At 38.1% G+C, this 14,432-nt stretch overlaps 1 protein-coding gene across 4 annotated transcripts in view; it reads right to left on the reverse strand.

The window, feature by feature from the left end:
• NLGN1 (neuroligin 1) overlaps positions 1 to 14,432 on the reverse strand; it is a gene marked incomplete at both ends in the record, with an annotated part of 709,231 nt that overhangs the window by 155,355 nt on the left and 539,444 nt on the right. The gene's annotated exons all lie outside the window — the stretch shown is intronic.

Here is a 14,432-nt window from a genome sequence, read left to right on the forward strand (position 1 = left end):
TCAACATATGAATTTTAGGTGAATACAATTCAGTCCATAGCATAATGTTTCATAAAACAGGTAAGACTTAAGATGGGCCAAAGTATATAGGAGGAGAAGGAAATTAAAGTACATAGTATATACTACAGATTTTAAAAGCCAAGCAGAAGTGTTGATTAGTGCAGGAGGCATTAGGAAATAACAGCAGGTATAGGCAGGATGGATCAGATGGGTTCTGGCTATGATATTCAACTATGCATAAGGCATGGAAGCAAGAGCTTCAGTAATGACAATGGGAATAGATGGAAGAGAGTCATTCTAGGAAAAATTTTCACAGAAAGAGAAAATAAACTTATAACAGCTTGGAAGAAAAAAATATATATATATTTATGACTCTATGAGGCAAGAAGGTGAAAAAAGCACTATAAGAATGAGGAGGCTGTGAAGGAAAAAAAATTAAACTAGAGTAGAGATCTCAAGGTAGACCTGCAAACAAAACAGCACAGCCACTTGACAACAAACTCAGCACTGATTGCCCATGGGCAGAAATCTGACCACCACACCAGGTACAGGAGCTCTCTGCTCTCTATGTCCTGTAATTCATCAGCAACGAATCCCAATGTTCAGGTGACCATAATTTTTCTGCCTTTGCCACTGATTTTCATCTTCAAAACCTACCTGCAAAATGGCTTTCTCTTTGCCTTGGGGTCCCCAGTTATGAATCCTGGTGAGCTGGTGTGGTATATTAAGAAATATATTTGGTCTTTGTTTCTGATTCCTAGGACAGAGCTTCTGAAACCTTTGGAATTTCCTTAGTGATAGGAGTGTCTTTTGTTATTCATAAGGAGCCCGTTGAACACAGCTGAATTTATGCTAATGAGGTGACAGGGTAGGGTCCCTAGATAGCCTCAGGATGGGGCTGGTCAAGGGAAAGACCAAGTGACTGGAGGGGTTCTCAGCCCCACCCACCGCCTCCAGGAAGGGAGGAGGGCAGAGAAGGCTGGAGATTGAGCTCTAGAAAAACTCTTGAACAAGCAGATTTGATGAGCTTCTGGGTTAGTGAATATGTGGAAGTGCTGGGAGGGTGTGCACCCAGACATAGCAAGGAAGCTCCACACCTCCTCTCCCATGCCTTACCATATGCACATCTTCCATCTGGCTGTTTCTAGGTAGTTTCCTTTTATAATAAATCAGTTAATGAAAGTAAATGTTTCTCTGAGTTCTGTGAGCCATTCTAGTACATTATCAAACGTGTGGAGGTGGATTGTGGGAACTCAGAATTACAGCTGATTGGTCAGAACTATCCATGACAACCTGAATTTGAAATTGGCATCCACAGTGGGGGCAGTCTTATGGGACTGAGCCCTTAATCTGAGGGATTTGATGCTACCTGCAGGTAGACAGTATCAGAATTAACTGTAGGACACCCAGTTGTTGTCTGCTGAGAAATAAAGAATCGCTTGATGTAGAAAATTCCCCACACATCTGGTGTCTTGAGAAAAAAGAAGAAAAATCTAGTTTTCCCTTAACAGTTAGAGTCAACACCAGAGCACCACAGGTTAGGTGAATTTATCTCAGATTAAACATCTATTGTTATACTTACCAACTACCTAAATGCATAACTGGTAGCATTTGGCATCCCCATTCTTGGTGGCTCCAAATTATGCTCAAATATCAGTTAATATTTGAATATATGCTTACCATCTTAAAAAGGTTCCTCCTTATTTATTTGAAGGATGGGATATGTATCCATTGATTTGTGTATCTTTTATTTTTGTCTTTGTTTTTAAATAACATGCTGCTGAAACAAAATTTTTTGGTACATCTGTGACTACAGAATCTACCAACATGCGTAAACATGTCATGTGTAAGCATGGCAGATCCAGCTATAAAAAAAGAGAAGAGAAATCTCTCTCCTCTCTGTTATTTAAAAACCATAAACTAAGCAAGGCTAGGCATGATTTTCCGTGTGAAGGAGAAGCCAGAGCAAGCAATCTTCACTTTAGGAGACCTAGCTCTAGGTTTTGGCTTAAAAACAATGTCATTGCTGAATCTGAAGGGCAAATTTGCCACACAATAATCATGGGGATGTCATAAATTGCATTCTTTCCTTCTCCCTGAAGAGGTTATTATAGAACAAGGATTATTTTGAAAATGTCATCAGAGAGGTGGAAAGAAATAATCTCCCCCTCTAGGTAGAAGATAATAAAAGACTAAGGGATCCTGGTGGATTTTCAGCTAACAGAGGGCACAACTTTCTTTCAGTTAAAGCAAGAAAGAATGCAGCAAGGTTACATCTCTTTTGTACAACCCTGCTATTTTTATTTTATGGTTATCAAGCCTTTCCTTCATGCTCAAGCTCTTATAGAACATGCAGAAAGACAGTTTTCAAAATGGGTTAAAATTTTAGGGGAAAAAATTTTTCTCTCAAGAAGGTTACCTCCGGGAAGAGAAAAAACAATTAGATGCAGGCAGCATTACACAGCTTGCTATGTTTTTATGAATACTGAAAATGGACAGTTTGACTGGGCTTGGGAAAAATGCTTACCCATTTTTCTTTTCATCTATTTCCTTTATTACACAGGACACTTCAAAGCAGCATGATTAAGAGCCAGACCACAGGTAAAGGGATTTCGAAGAGGAAAAAGAGAAGTCTTTACTTGTGAAAGATGGGAACATTTTCCACATATATGAAATAAGGTAAAAGAATAGATGGAGGAGAGTGTGGGTGTAAATTAGAAGCAGTAAAGTCTGCTTGATTTAAAAAAGAAACTGACAAGTGTAAGAATAGTGAGTTCAGTTTTTCATATTTATATGCTCATGTAAGTTCAGTTCTACAAAGTAAAGAAATTAGAAACATGATCTAGTAGTATATCCAAAGCTATGATTTTGTCCCCATAAAATTCCATGTACCTGAAATGATGGGTGCTTTAACAGATGGGTGTATAGTTCTCATTGTGTAAGATCCTGAAGGTGTTGAAGTTCAAAAGTGAAAACTAAGGCTTCCCTGGTGGCGCAGTGGTTGAGAGTCCACCTGCCGATATGGGGGGACACTGGTTCGTGCCCCAGTCTGGGAGGATCCCACATGCCACAGAGTGGCTGGGCCCATGAGCCATGGCCACTGAACCTGCACGTCCAGAGCCTGTGCTCCACAAAGGGAGAGGCTACAAGAGTGAGAGGCCTGCGTACCACAAAAAAAAAAAAAAAAAAAAAAAGTGAAAACTAGTTGTTTATATTTGATGAAAAATTCCATGGTAAGATTGGAGATTTGAACATCCAGAAATGAATCTATTAGACTAAATTTTATTACCATAGCTATGAAGCAAAGCTTAAAAAAATTTTTTTTTTAATTTTCCTGTGCTGAAAGCCTACTTTATTTTTTTTAATTTAATTTAATTTATTTAATACAACAGGTTCTTATTAGTTATCTATTTTATACCTATTAGTGTATATATGTCAATCACAATTTCCCAATTCATCCCACCACCACTACCACCACTTCTGCTTTCCCTGCTTGGTGTCCATGCATTTGTTCTCTAAATCTTTGTCTCTATTTCTGCCTTGCAAACTGGTTCATCTGTACCATTTTTCTAAATTCCACATATATGAGTTAATATATGATATTTGTTTTTCTCTTTCTGACTTACTTCATTCTGTATGACAGTTTCTAGGTCCATCCACGTCTCTACAAATGACTCAATTTTGTTCCTTTTTATGGCTGAGTAATATTCCATTGTATATATGTACCACAACTTCTTTACCCATTCATCTGTCAGTGGGCATTTAGGTGGCTTCCATGACCTGGCTATTGTAAATAGTGCTACAATGAACACTGGGGTGCATGTGTCTTTTCGAGTTATGCTTTTCTCTGGGTATATGCCCAGTAGTGGGATGGCTGGATCATATGGTAGTTCTATTTTTAGTTTTTTAAGGAATCTCCATACTGTTTTCCATAGTGGCTGCATCAATTTACATTCCCACCAACAGTGAAAGAGGGTTCCCTTTTCTCCACACCCTCTCCAGCATTTGTTGTTTCTAGATTTTCTGATGATGCCCATTCTAACTGTTGGGAGGTGATATCTCACTGAAGTTTTGACTTGCATTTCTCTAATAATTAGTGATGTTGAGCAGCTTTTCATCTGCCTCTTGGCCATCTGTATGTGTTCTTTGGAGAAATGTCTATTTACATCTTCTGCCCATTTTTGGATTGGGTTGTTTGTTTTCTTGATATTGAGCTGCATGAGCTGTTAATATATTTTAGAGATTAATGCTTTGTCTGTTGATTTGTTCCAAATATTTTCTCCCATTCTGAGGGCTGTCTTTTCACCTTGTTTATAGTTTCCTTTGCTGTGCAAAAGCTTTGAATTTTCATTAGGTCCCATTTGTTTATTTTTGTTTTTATTTCCATTATTGTAGGAGGTGAGTCAGAAAAGATCTTGCTGTGATTTATGTCAAAGAGTGTTCTTCCTATGTTTTCCTCTAAGAGTTCTACAGTGTCTTGCCTTACATTTACATCTTTAATTCATTTTGAGTTTATTTTTGTGTATGGTATTAGGGAGTGCTCTAATTTCATTCTTTTTACATATAGCTGTCCAGTTTTCCCAGCACCACTTACTGAAGAGGCTGTATTTTCTACATTGTATATTCTTGCCTCCTTTGTGAAAGATAAGGTAACCATAGGTGTGTGGGTTTATCTCTGGCCTTTCTATCCTGTTCCACTGATCTATATTTATGTTTTTGTGCCAGTACCATATTGTCTTGATTATTGTAGCTTTGTAGTATAGTCGGAAGTCAGGGAGTCTGATTCCTCCAGCTCCGTTTTTCTCCCTCAAGATTGCTTTAGCTCTTCAGGGTCTTCTGTGTCTCCATACAGATTTTACAATTTTTGGTTCTAGTTCTGTAAAAAATGTCAATGGTAGTTTCATAGGGATTGCATTGAATCTGTGGATTCCTTTGGGTAGTATAGTCATTTTCACACTATTGATTCTTCCAAGAACAGAGTATATCTCTCCATGTGTTTGTGTCATCTTTGATTGCTTTCATCAGTGTCTTATAGTTTTCTGAGTACAGGTCTTTTACCTCCTTAGGTAGGTTGATTCCTAAGTATTTTATTATTTTTGTTGCAATGGTGAATGGGATTGTTTCCTTAAATTCTCTTTCAGATCTTTCATTGTTAGTGTATAGGAATGCAAGAGATTTCTGTGCATTAATTTTGTATCCTGCAAATTTACCAAATTCATTGATTAGCTCTAGTAGTTTTCTGGTGGAATCCTTAGGATTTTCTACGTCTAGTATCACGTCATCTGCAAAGAGTGACACTTTTAGTTCTTCTTTTCCAATTTGGATTCCCTTTATTTCTTTTTCTTCTCTGATTGCCTGTGGCTAGGACTTCCAGAACTATGTTGAATAATAGTTGTGAGAGTGGACAACCCTGTCTTATTCCTGATCTTAGAGGAAATGCTTTCTAGTTTTTCACCACTGAGAATGATGTTTGCTGTGGGTTTGTCATATATGGCCTTTATTATATTGAGGTAGGTTACCTCTATGCCCACTTTCTGGAGAGTTTTTATTATAAATGGGTTTAGAATTTTGTCAGAAGCTTTTTCTGCATCTATTGAGATGATCATACGATTTTTATACTTCAGTTTGTTAATATGGTATATCACATTGATTGATTTGCATATATTGAAGAATCCTTGCATCTCTGGGATAAATCCCACTTGATCATGGTGTATGATCTTTTTAATGTGTTGTTGGATTCTGTTTGCTAGTATTTTGTTGAGGATTTCTGCATCTATATTCATCAGTGATATTGGTCTGTAATTTTCTTTTTTGGCAGTATCTTTGTCTGGTTCTGGTATCAGGGCGATGATGGCCTCGTAAAATGAGTTTGGGAGTGTTCCGTCCTCCACAATTTTCTGGAAGAGTTTGAGAAGGGTGGGTGTTATCTCTTCTCTAAATGTTTGATAGAATTCATCTGTGAAGCCATCTGGTCCTGGACTTTTCTTTGTTGCAAAATTTTTAATCACAGTCTCAATTTCAGTGCTTGTGATTGGTCTGTTTATATTTTCTACTTCTTCCTGGTTCAGTCTCAGAAGATTGTGCTTTTCTAAGAATCTGTCCATTTCTTCCAGGTTGTCCATTTTACTGGCATATAGCTGCTTGTAGTAAACTCTCATGCTCCTTTGTATTTCTACAGTGTCAGTTGTTACTTCTCCTTTTTCATTTCTAATTTTATTGATTTGAGTCTCTTTTTCTTGATGAGTCTGGTTAATGGTTTATCAATTTTGTTTATCTTCTCAAAGAACCAGCTTTTAGTTTTATTGATCTTTGCTATTGTTTCCTTCATTTCTTTTTCATTTATTTCTGATCTGATCTTTATGATTTCTTTCCTTCTGCTAACTTTAAGGTTTTTTTGTTCTTCTTTCTCTAATTGCTTTAGGTGTAAGATTAGGTTTATTTGAGATGTTTCTTGTTTCTTGAGGTAGGATTGTATTGCTATAAACGCCCCTCTTAGAACTGCTTTTCTTTCATCCCATAGATTTGGGGGCATCGTGTTTTCTTTTTCATTTGTTTCTAGGTATTTTTTGATTTCCTGTTTGATTTCTTCAGTGATCTCTTGGTCATTTATTAGTGTATTGTTTAGTCTCCATAGATTTGTATTTTTTACAGATTTTTTCCTGTAATTGATATCTAGTCTCATAGCCTTGTTGTCAGAAAAGATACTTGATATGAATTCAATGTTCTTAAATTTACCAAGGCTTGATTTGTGACCCAAGGTATGATCCTTCCTGGAGAATGTTCCGTAAGCACTTGAGAAGAACGTGTATTCTGCTGCTTTTGGATGGAATGTCCTAAAAATATCAATTAAGTCCATCTTCTTTAATGTATCATTGAAAGCTTGTGTTTCCTTATTTATTTTCATTTTGGATGTTCTGTCCATTGGTGAAAGTGAGGTGTAAAAGTCCCCTACAATGAATGTGTTACTGTCAATTTCCCCTTTTATGGCTGTTAGCATTTGCCTTATGTATTGAAGTATAAATATTTACATAAATATTTATAATAAATATTTACAATTTTAAATAAATATTTACAATTGTTATATCTTTACAATCGTTAAATATTTACAATTGTTATATCATCTTCTTGGATTGATCCCTTGATCATTATGTAGTGTCCTTCTTTGTCTCTTGTAATAGTCTTTATTTTAAAGTCTATTTTGTCTGATATGAGTATTGCTACTCCAGCTTTCTTTTGGTTTCCATTTTCATGGAATATCTTTTTCCAACCCCTCCCTTTCAGTCTGTATGTGTCCCTAGGTCTGAAGTGGGTCTCTTGTAGGCAGCATATATATGGGTTTTGTTTTTGTATCCATTCAGCCAGTCTATGTCTTTTGGTTGGAGCATTTAATCCATTTACATTTAAGGTAGTTATGGATATGTATGTTCCTATTACAATTTTCTTAATTGTTTTGGGTTTGTTACTGTAGTTCTTTTCCTTCTCTTGTGTTTTCTGCCTAGAGAAGTAGCTTTAGAATTTGTTGTAAAGCTGGTTTGGTTGTGCTGAATTCTCTTAGCTTTTGCTTGTCTGTAAAGGTTTTAATTTCTCCTTTGAATCTGAATGAGATCCTTGCTGGGTAGAGTAATCTTGTTTGTAGGTTTTTCCCTTTCATCATTTTAAAAGTGTCCTGCCACTCCATCTGGCTTGCAGAGTTTCTGCTGAAAGATCAACTGTTAACCTTATGGGGATTCCCTTGTGTGTTATTTGTTGCTTTTCCCTTGCTGCTTTTAATACATTTTCTTTGTAATTTATTTTTGACAGTTTGGTTAATATGTGTCTTGGTGTGTTTCTTCTTGGATTTACCCTGTATGGGACTCTCTGTGCTTCCTGGACTTGATTAACTATATCCTTTCCCATATTAGGGAAATTTTCAACTATAATCTCTTCAAATATTTTCTCAGTCCCTTTCTTTTTCTCTTCTTCTTCTGCGACCCTTATATTCAAATATTGGTGTGTTTAATGTTGTCCCAGAGGTCTCTGAGACTGTCCTTAATTCTTTTCCTTCTTTTTTCTTTATTCTGCTCTGTGGTAGTTATTTTCACTATTTTGTCTTCCAGGTCATTATACATTCTTCTGCCTCAGTTATTCTGTTATTGATTCCTCTAGAGAATTTTAAATTTCATTTATTGTGTTGTTTATCATTGTTTGTTTGCTCTTTAGTTCTTCTAGGTCCTTGTTAAATGTTGCTTGTAATTTCTCCATTCTATTTCCAAGATTTTGGATTGTCTTTACTATTATTACTCTGAATTCTTTTTCAGGTAGACTGCCTATTTCCTCTTCATGTGTTTGGTCTGCTTGGTTTTTACCTTGCTCCTTTATCTGCTGCATATTTCTCTGTCTTCTCATTTTGTTTAACTTACTGTGTTTGGGGTGCTCTTTTCGCAGGCTGCAAGTTTGTAGTTCCCATTGTTTTTGGTGTCTACCCTCAGTGGCTGAGGTTGGTTCAGTGGGCTGTGTAGGGTTGCTAGTGGACGGGACTGGTGCCTGTGTTCTGGTGGATGAGGCTGGATCTTGTCTTTCTGGTGGGCAGGACCGCATCTGATGGTGTGTTTTCTGGTGTCTGTGACCTTATTATGATTTTAGGCAGCCTCTGTGCTAATGGGTGGGGCTCTGTTTTTGTCTTGCTAGTTGTTTGGCATAGGGTGTCCAGCACTGTATGTTTCTGGTCATTGAGTGGAGCTGCATCTTAACATTGTGTTGGAGATCTCTGGGTGAGGTTTTGCTGTTTGATATTACATGGAGCCGCGAGGTCTCTGGTGGACCAATGTCTTGAACTCGGCTCTCCCTCTTCAGAGGCACAGGCCTGACACTCGGCCAGAGCACCAAGACCTGTCAGCCACATGGCTTAAGGCTCCACTGGGGGAGGATCTGCTTGCAAGCTGCTATATGTTTGCAGGCAGGATTCAGTTCTTTGAGGGCATTGGACTGACAGCGTCAGTTCCTCAAAGACTGTGAATGTGCAGCCCCCTTCAATTCTTTGCCATAGAGACCTCTCCATAGGGCAGCTCACGTATGGCAGCTCAAGTGTATCAGTGGACTCAGCTCGGGTCCAGCTATGATGGGCTGGTAAGCCCTGAGTGCTTGGAGCAGCTTAGAGAATGGCTGAATCAGGCCTGAAGCATCACTGCTGCAACCGCTCTTCCAAGAGGAAGCATAGGTGTTTGTTCCTTAATTCTTCTAGGTCTCTGTTAAACATTTCTTGCATGTTCTTGATCTTTGCTTCCATTCTTTTTCCGAGGTCCTGTGTCATCTTTACTATCATTATTCTGAATTCTTTTTCTGGAAGGTTGCCTATCTGCACTTCATTTAGTTGTTTTTCTGGGGTTTATCTTGTTCCTTCCTCTGGTACAGAGACGTCTTCCTTTTCATTTTGTCTATCTTTCTGTGAGTGTGATTTTCTTTCCACAGGCTGCTGGGTTATAGCTCTTCTTGCTTCTGCTGCCTGCCCTCTGGTGGATGAGGCTATCTAAGAGGCTTGTGCAAGCTTCCTGATGGGAGGGACTGGTGGTGGGTAGAGTTGTGTGTTGCTCTGGTGGGCAGAGCTCAGTAAATCTTTAATCTGCTTCTCTGCTAATGGGTGGGGCTGAGTTTCCTCCATGTTGGTTGTTTGGCCTGAGGCGACCCAGCGCTGGAGGCTACAGGATCTTTGTTGGGGCTTATGGTGGACTCTGGGAGGGCTCAGGTCAAGGAGTACTTCCCAGAACTTCTGCTGCCAGTGTCCTTGTCCCCACGGTGAGCCACAGCCACCCGCCGCCGCTGCAGGAAACTGTTCAACACTAGCAGGTAGGTCTGGTTCAGTCTTTTATTGGCTTACTGTTCCTTCCCCCAGGATCCTGATGCTCACACTACTTTGTTTGTGCCCTCCAAGAGTGGACTCTCTCTTTCCCCCAGTCCTGTTGAAGTCCTGTAATGAAATCCCTCTAGCCTTCAAAGTCTGATTCTCTGGGGATTCCCCCTCTCATTGCTGGACCCGCAGCTTGGGAAGCCTGATGTGGGGCTCAGAGTCTTTGCTCCAGTGGGTGGACTTCTGTGGTATAATTGTTCTCCAGTTTGTGAGTCACCCACCCAGTAATTATGGGATTTGATTTTATTGTGATTGTGTCCCTCATACCATCTCACTGTGACTTCTCCTTTGTCTTTGGATGTGAGTCCCAGCGTCTTCTTGTCAATGATTGTTCAGCAGTTGGTTGTAATTCCAGTGCTCTCGCAAGAGGGAGTGAGGACATATCCTTCTACTCTGTCATCTTCTCAGTAGACTTCTGAAAGCTTACTTTAGAACTAGTTTACGTGGTGACTGGAAGCTTAAGACCCAATTGCTGATTGAATTAGTTAATTTCATACACTTGCCAACTTGTCCAGAATACATATGTGGACCAATGTGGCAATGTTGTCCTGTGCTCTACAGACAATCTTTTCACATAAAGCACAGGTCATCCTATTGGATGGGAATGTGTATGGTCAGTGATCTCAAAATAACATGCTGCCATAGACAATAGCACTCTCAGGCACACTCATTCCACTTTGGAACTGTGGGCAGAGTGGAGGTCAAGTAGAGTTGAAAAGGTCAAGTGGCTCTCAGACAGAACTCACTGCTTTTGTTCTTTCAAATGCTGTTGCTAGTCACTGCTCCAGAGCAGCAGAAATAATGAGCATATGTACTTGGCCTGAACCCTCCATGTTTTACCAACTATAGTTCACACTCAAGGCTATCCAGTTGACTCTAAAGGTATCATTCAAGTTGAACTTGAATTTCTATGGCTCTAAGGTACTTCCTAGCGTATAAGTTACAGAGACTTGAAAACTGCAAGCTATTAAGTCACAGAAGTGAATCGTTAACAACAAAGCCTATTGCCCTGCAGATTCAGATATACTGCGGGTCAAATAATGACTGCTGGGCCTTATTTTACTGATATCTGGGAACACAGCCAGCAGAGTAGTGCTGAGTGAAGCCTGGATTTGGATTGAAGTAGATCTGAGTTCTAGTCTTTGTTCTAGCACTTTTAAGTTGTGATAACTTGCCCAAGAAACTTTATATTTTTGAGGATTAAAACTTTACCTTTTGGGGGTTTAACTCTCCTTTGTCAATGTAACCTCCACAGTGCAAAGAGAGAGATTTTTCTAAAACTCAAATATGACCGTGTCATATCTTGCTTTAAAATCTCTAATTGTTACTCAGTGCCACAGGGTAAAATTTGAATTCCTTAGGAAGGCAAAGTGGATCTCTGGTAAATATTTTCTAGAGAGTTAAATTAATAATTGAACCAATGGGATGACTAGATAGAGGGAACTAATAATGACAAGACTTAGCATTTTTTGAACGCTTGCTATATGCTTGATGCCCTGATGTTTCATATTATCATCTCATTTAATCCTCACAACAACCTAACACCTATTTCTAAAGATATTTCTAGCTTTATTATTTTATGATATTTGATATTTAGTTTGTTAATAGTTGTTATTTTTAATGTTAATGGACATTTTGTGAAGTACCTAGGCATCTGGACCAGTGGTTCTCAAACTGTGCATACCAGTATTTCATGAGATACAGCTATTACTTTAAAAAGCATTCATACTAAGAAATCCTAAATTAAGCAAATATAAGTGTTTCTTTACTATAGGAACTTACTGACCTTTAATATAATTTGGTGCATTGTGAATATCCATGGGAAACTATTGTAATACTGTATTATATGACAAAGCAATTCCTTTTGGTTGAATGCCTATTGGAGATACACTGGTATTCCATAGAACACAGTTCGGGAAATTCTGATCTAGATAAAGTAATCTTAGAGTGATGAGTCCTTGGCAAATATTCCTGGAACACATTCTTAGTCAAAAAAAGCCTGCTACCACCTGAGGGTTTGGCGTCTAAGTAAGTCATATTGTAATCCTGTAGTCATTCCAGGAAGAAACAATGGTGTTGAAGCAATTTTAGAGCCCCTAGCAAGAGCATGTGGTATGGAACAAGAGGGTCCTGATATAAGTCCACAGAATAATTGGGTATATGACAAAGCTTTCATAGATCTATGTGAAATACAACATTGTCTAGTTTAATGAGTTTGCACAAAATTTTAAGATGGGGGATTTAAAAAACATTACAGTAAATCCAATCTATAGAGTACTTTGGAGTGATTAAAAAGAATTAAGGGAACTTATATGTATTGTAGGAAAAGTTGTCTATGGCATATTATTAAATGAAAAAGAAACAAAATGAAGAAAGCACATTACATAATGATTGCACTTATAATGTTAAGAAGCATGCACATTTAGAAAAGAATAGAAATGGGTCTGGAAATACAGAACACTCAATGGTGGCTTATTTCTGTGGGATGATGAGTTGTGGATGAAGAAAGATATTCAGTTTTTACTCTAAAAGCCTTAATATTATTTGACATTTCATAACAGACATGTATTACTTTTGTATGAATTTTATTTTAATTGAATCACACATATTCTAACCATGAACAAATAAGATATTCCAGTGATTTTTTCCCACTAGTTCCTCTGCCTTAGCTAGAGTTGGACTATCAATTATTATTACCTTTAAAAAGATTACAGAGAAGAATATTGAGAGTACATAGGGTTATTTACTATAGATTATGGACAACATTAGGTAGAGCTCACATCCAACTATGCAAGCTATATAAGCTAGGGGTGTTAACAGGAAAAGGCACACTATTGCCTTTAGTATGGAACACAAACCCACTGGTACCTTACTTTACACTCCACTTGTACATAACTTCTTTCCAGATCCTGCCAAATGCTTAGATTTTTTTGTGTCTCTTTTTGATCACATTGGCAGGCAAATGTTAGAGAGATCCTTCTTTCTACTCCCATCTCACCTCCATGGTCTCACTGAACATCTAAGAATCCACCAAGGATAACTTTAGGATTTTACTATTTCATGAAATGTTTCCTGACTTAGCTCCTTGTCCACTACAAGTGAATAAAGGATGCTTTTAAAAATGTAAACCTTAGCATTATTATAATGTACTGAATGAAACTGCTGTATAACTTTAGCTTTTATCGCTAAATTATGTACTCCCTAAATACATCTTCATTTATTTATTTTTAATTCCTAGTGTCTGCATACAATAGGGTTCATAGTAGGTGCCCAATTAAGTGTATAGAAAATGGATGGCTTTTGTTGTGGTGTTAGGATGCTACGTGCAAGATATTACAGTAAGCTCTCTGAGGGCTCTGAAACTGAAGCAGGCATGTATGCTCCCTCTAGGAAAACAGGTTAAATGCCTACAAATAAGTATAATACTAAGAAAGTGATTAGGGTCATGAGAGAAATTTGGAGAAAATGTATGCTATTCCCTTCTTCCCTGTAAAAACAACCCTCAGCAGTGCTAAATGGTAGTGGCTCAAACAATTTATGAATTTTAAAAATAAAAATAATTTAAAAAAGAACAATTAGCAATTTTAAAGGTAGATGAAAATCAACAAAAAATAAGTTTTCATGACATGACCCTAATTAGCAGAAAAAAAAAAAAAACCTCCTTGTTATGCAAATTTATCCCCTACCTATAACATTTCTTTGTTCTCTTTGAAAACAAATTAGATTCAGATCCTGAAACAGAGTATTGAACTTGAGTGTCTGTTAAGATTATATGTTTTTTTAAATTAATTAATTTATTTATTTATTTATTTATTCTTGGCTGTGTTGGGTCTTTGTTGCTGCACGCGGTCTTTCTCTAGTTGCAGTGAGCAGGGACTACTCTTAGTTGTGGTGCGCGGGCTTCTCATTGCAGTGGCTTCTCTTGTTTCTGAGCATGGGCTCTAGGTGTGCGGGCTTCAGTAGTTTCAGCACGCGGGCTCAGTAGTTGTGGCTTGCAGGCTCTAGAGCACAGGCTCAGTAGTTATGGAGCACGGGCTTAGTTGCTCCACGGCATGTGGGATTTTCCCTGCCAGGGCTCGAACTCGTGTCCCCTGCATTGGCAGGTGGATTCTTAACCACTGCACCACCAGGGAAGTCCCAAGATTATATGTTTAATAAAGGATTTGTAATGGGCAACAGACAAAAATGACTTAGGAAAATGAAAGTAACAGAGTTCCCTTCTATTCTTTGGATAAATCAATCATATATTTTTATGGGTTTCAGAGCTTCCCAGCTGGGGGGCAGCCTCACAATGGGGTGTTGCAGAGGTTGCAGGTGTATTAGATATTGCCTCTAGCAACCCTCATGGCCCATTCCTCACCAGCCATAAACAGGCTGGTTCAGTTTTTCCAGTCATTTTCTTTGTGTGCTATGACGAAACAACTTGAGAAACATTGATCTGTTATGTGCAATCTTCATTCTTTCACATGAACCAGCTTTTTGGATAAATGTCTAGTACAAATGGTAATATAATTGAAGGGAATGGAAGCAAAACAAAATAAAGTTAAAC

The sequence above is a fragment of the Hyperoodon ampullatus genome (genome assembly GCF_949752795.1).
Source record: "Hyperoodon ampullatus genome assembly, chromosome: 5".
Lineage (NCBI taxonomy): Eukaryota > Metazoa > Chordata > Mammalia > Artiodactyla > Ziphiidae > Hyperoodon > Hyperoodon ampullatus.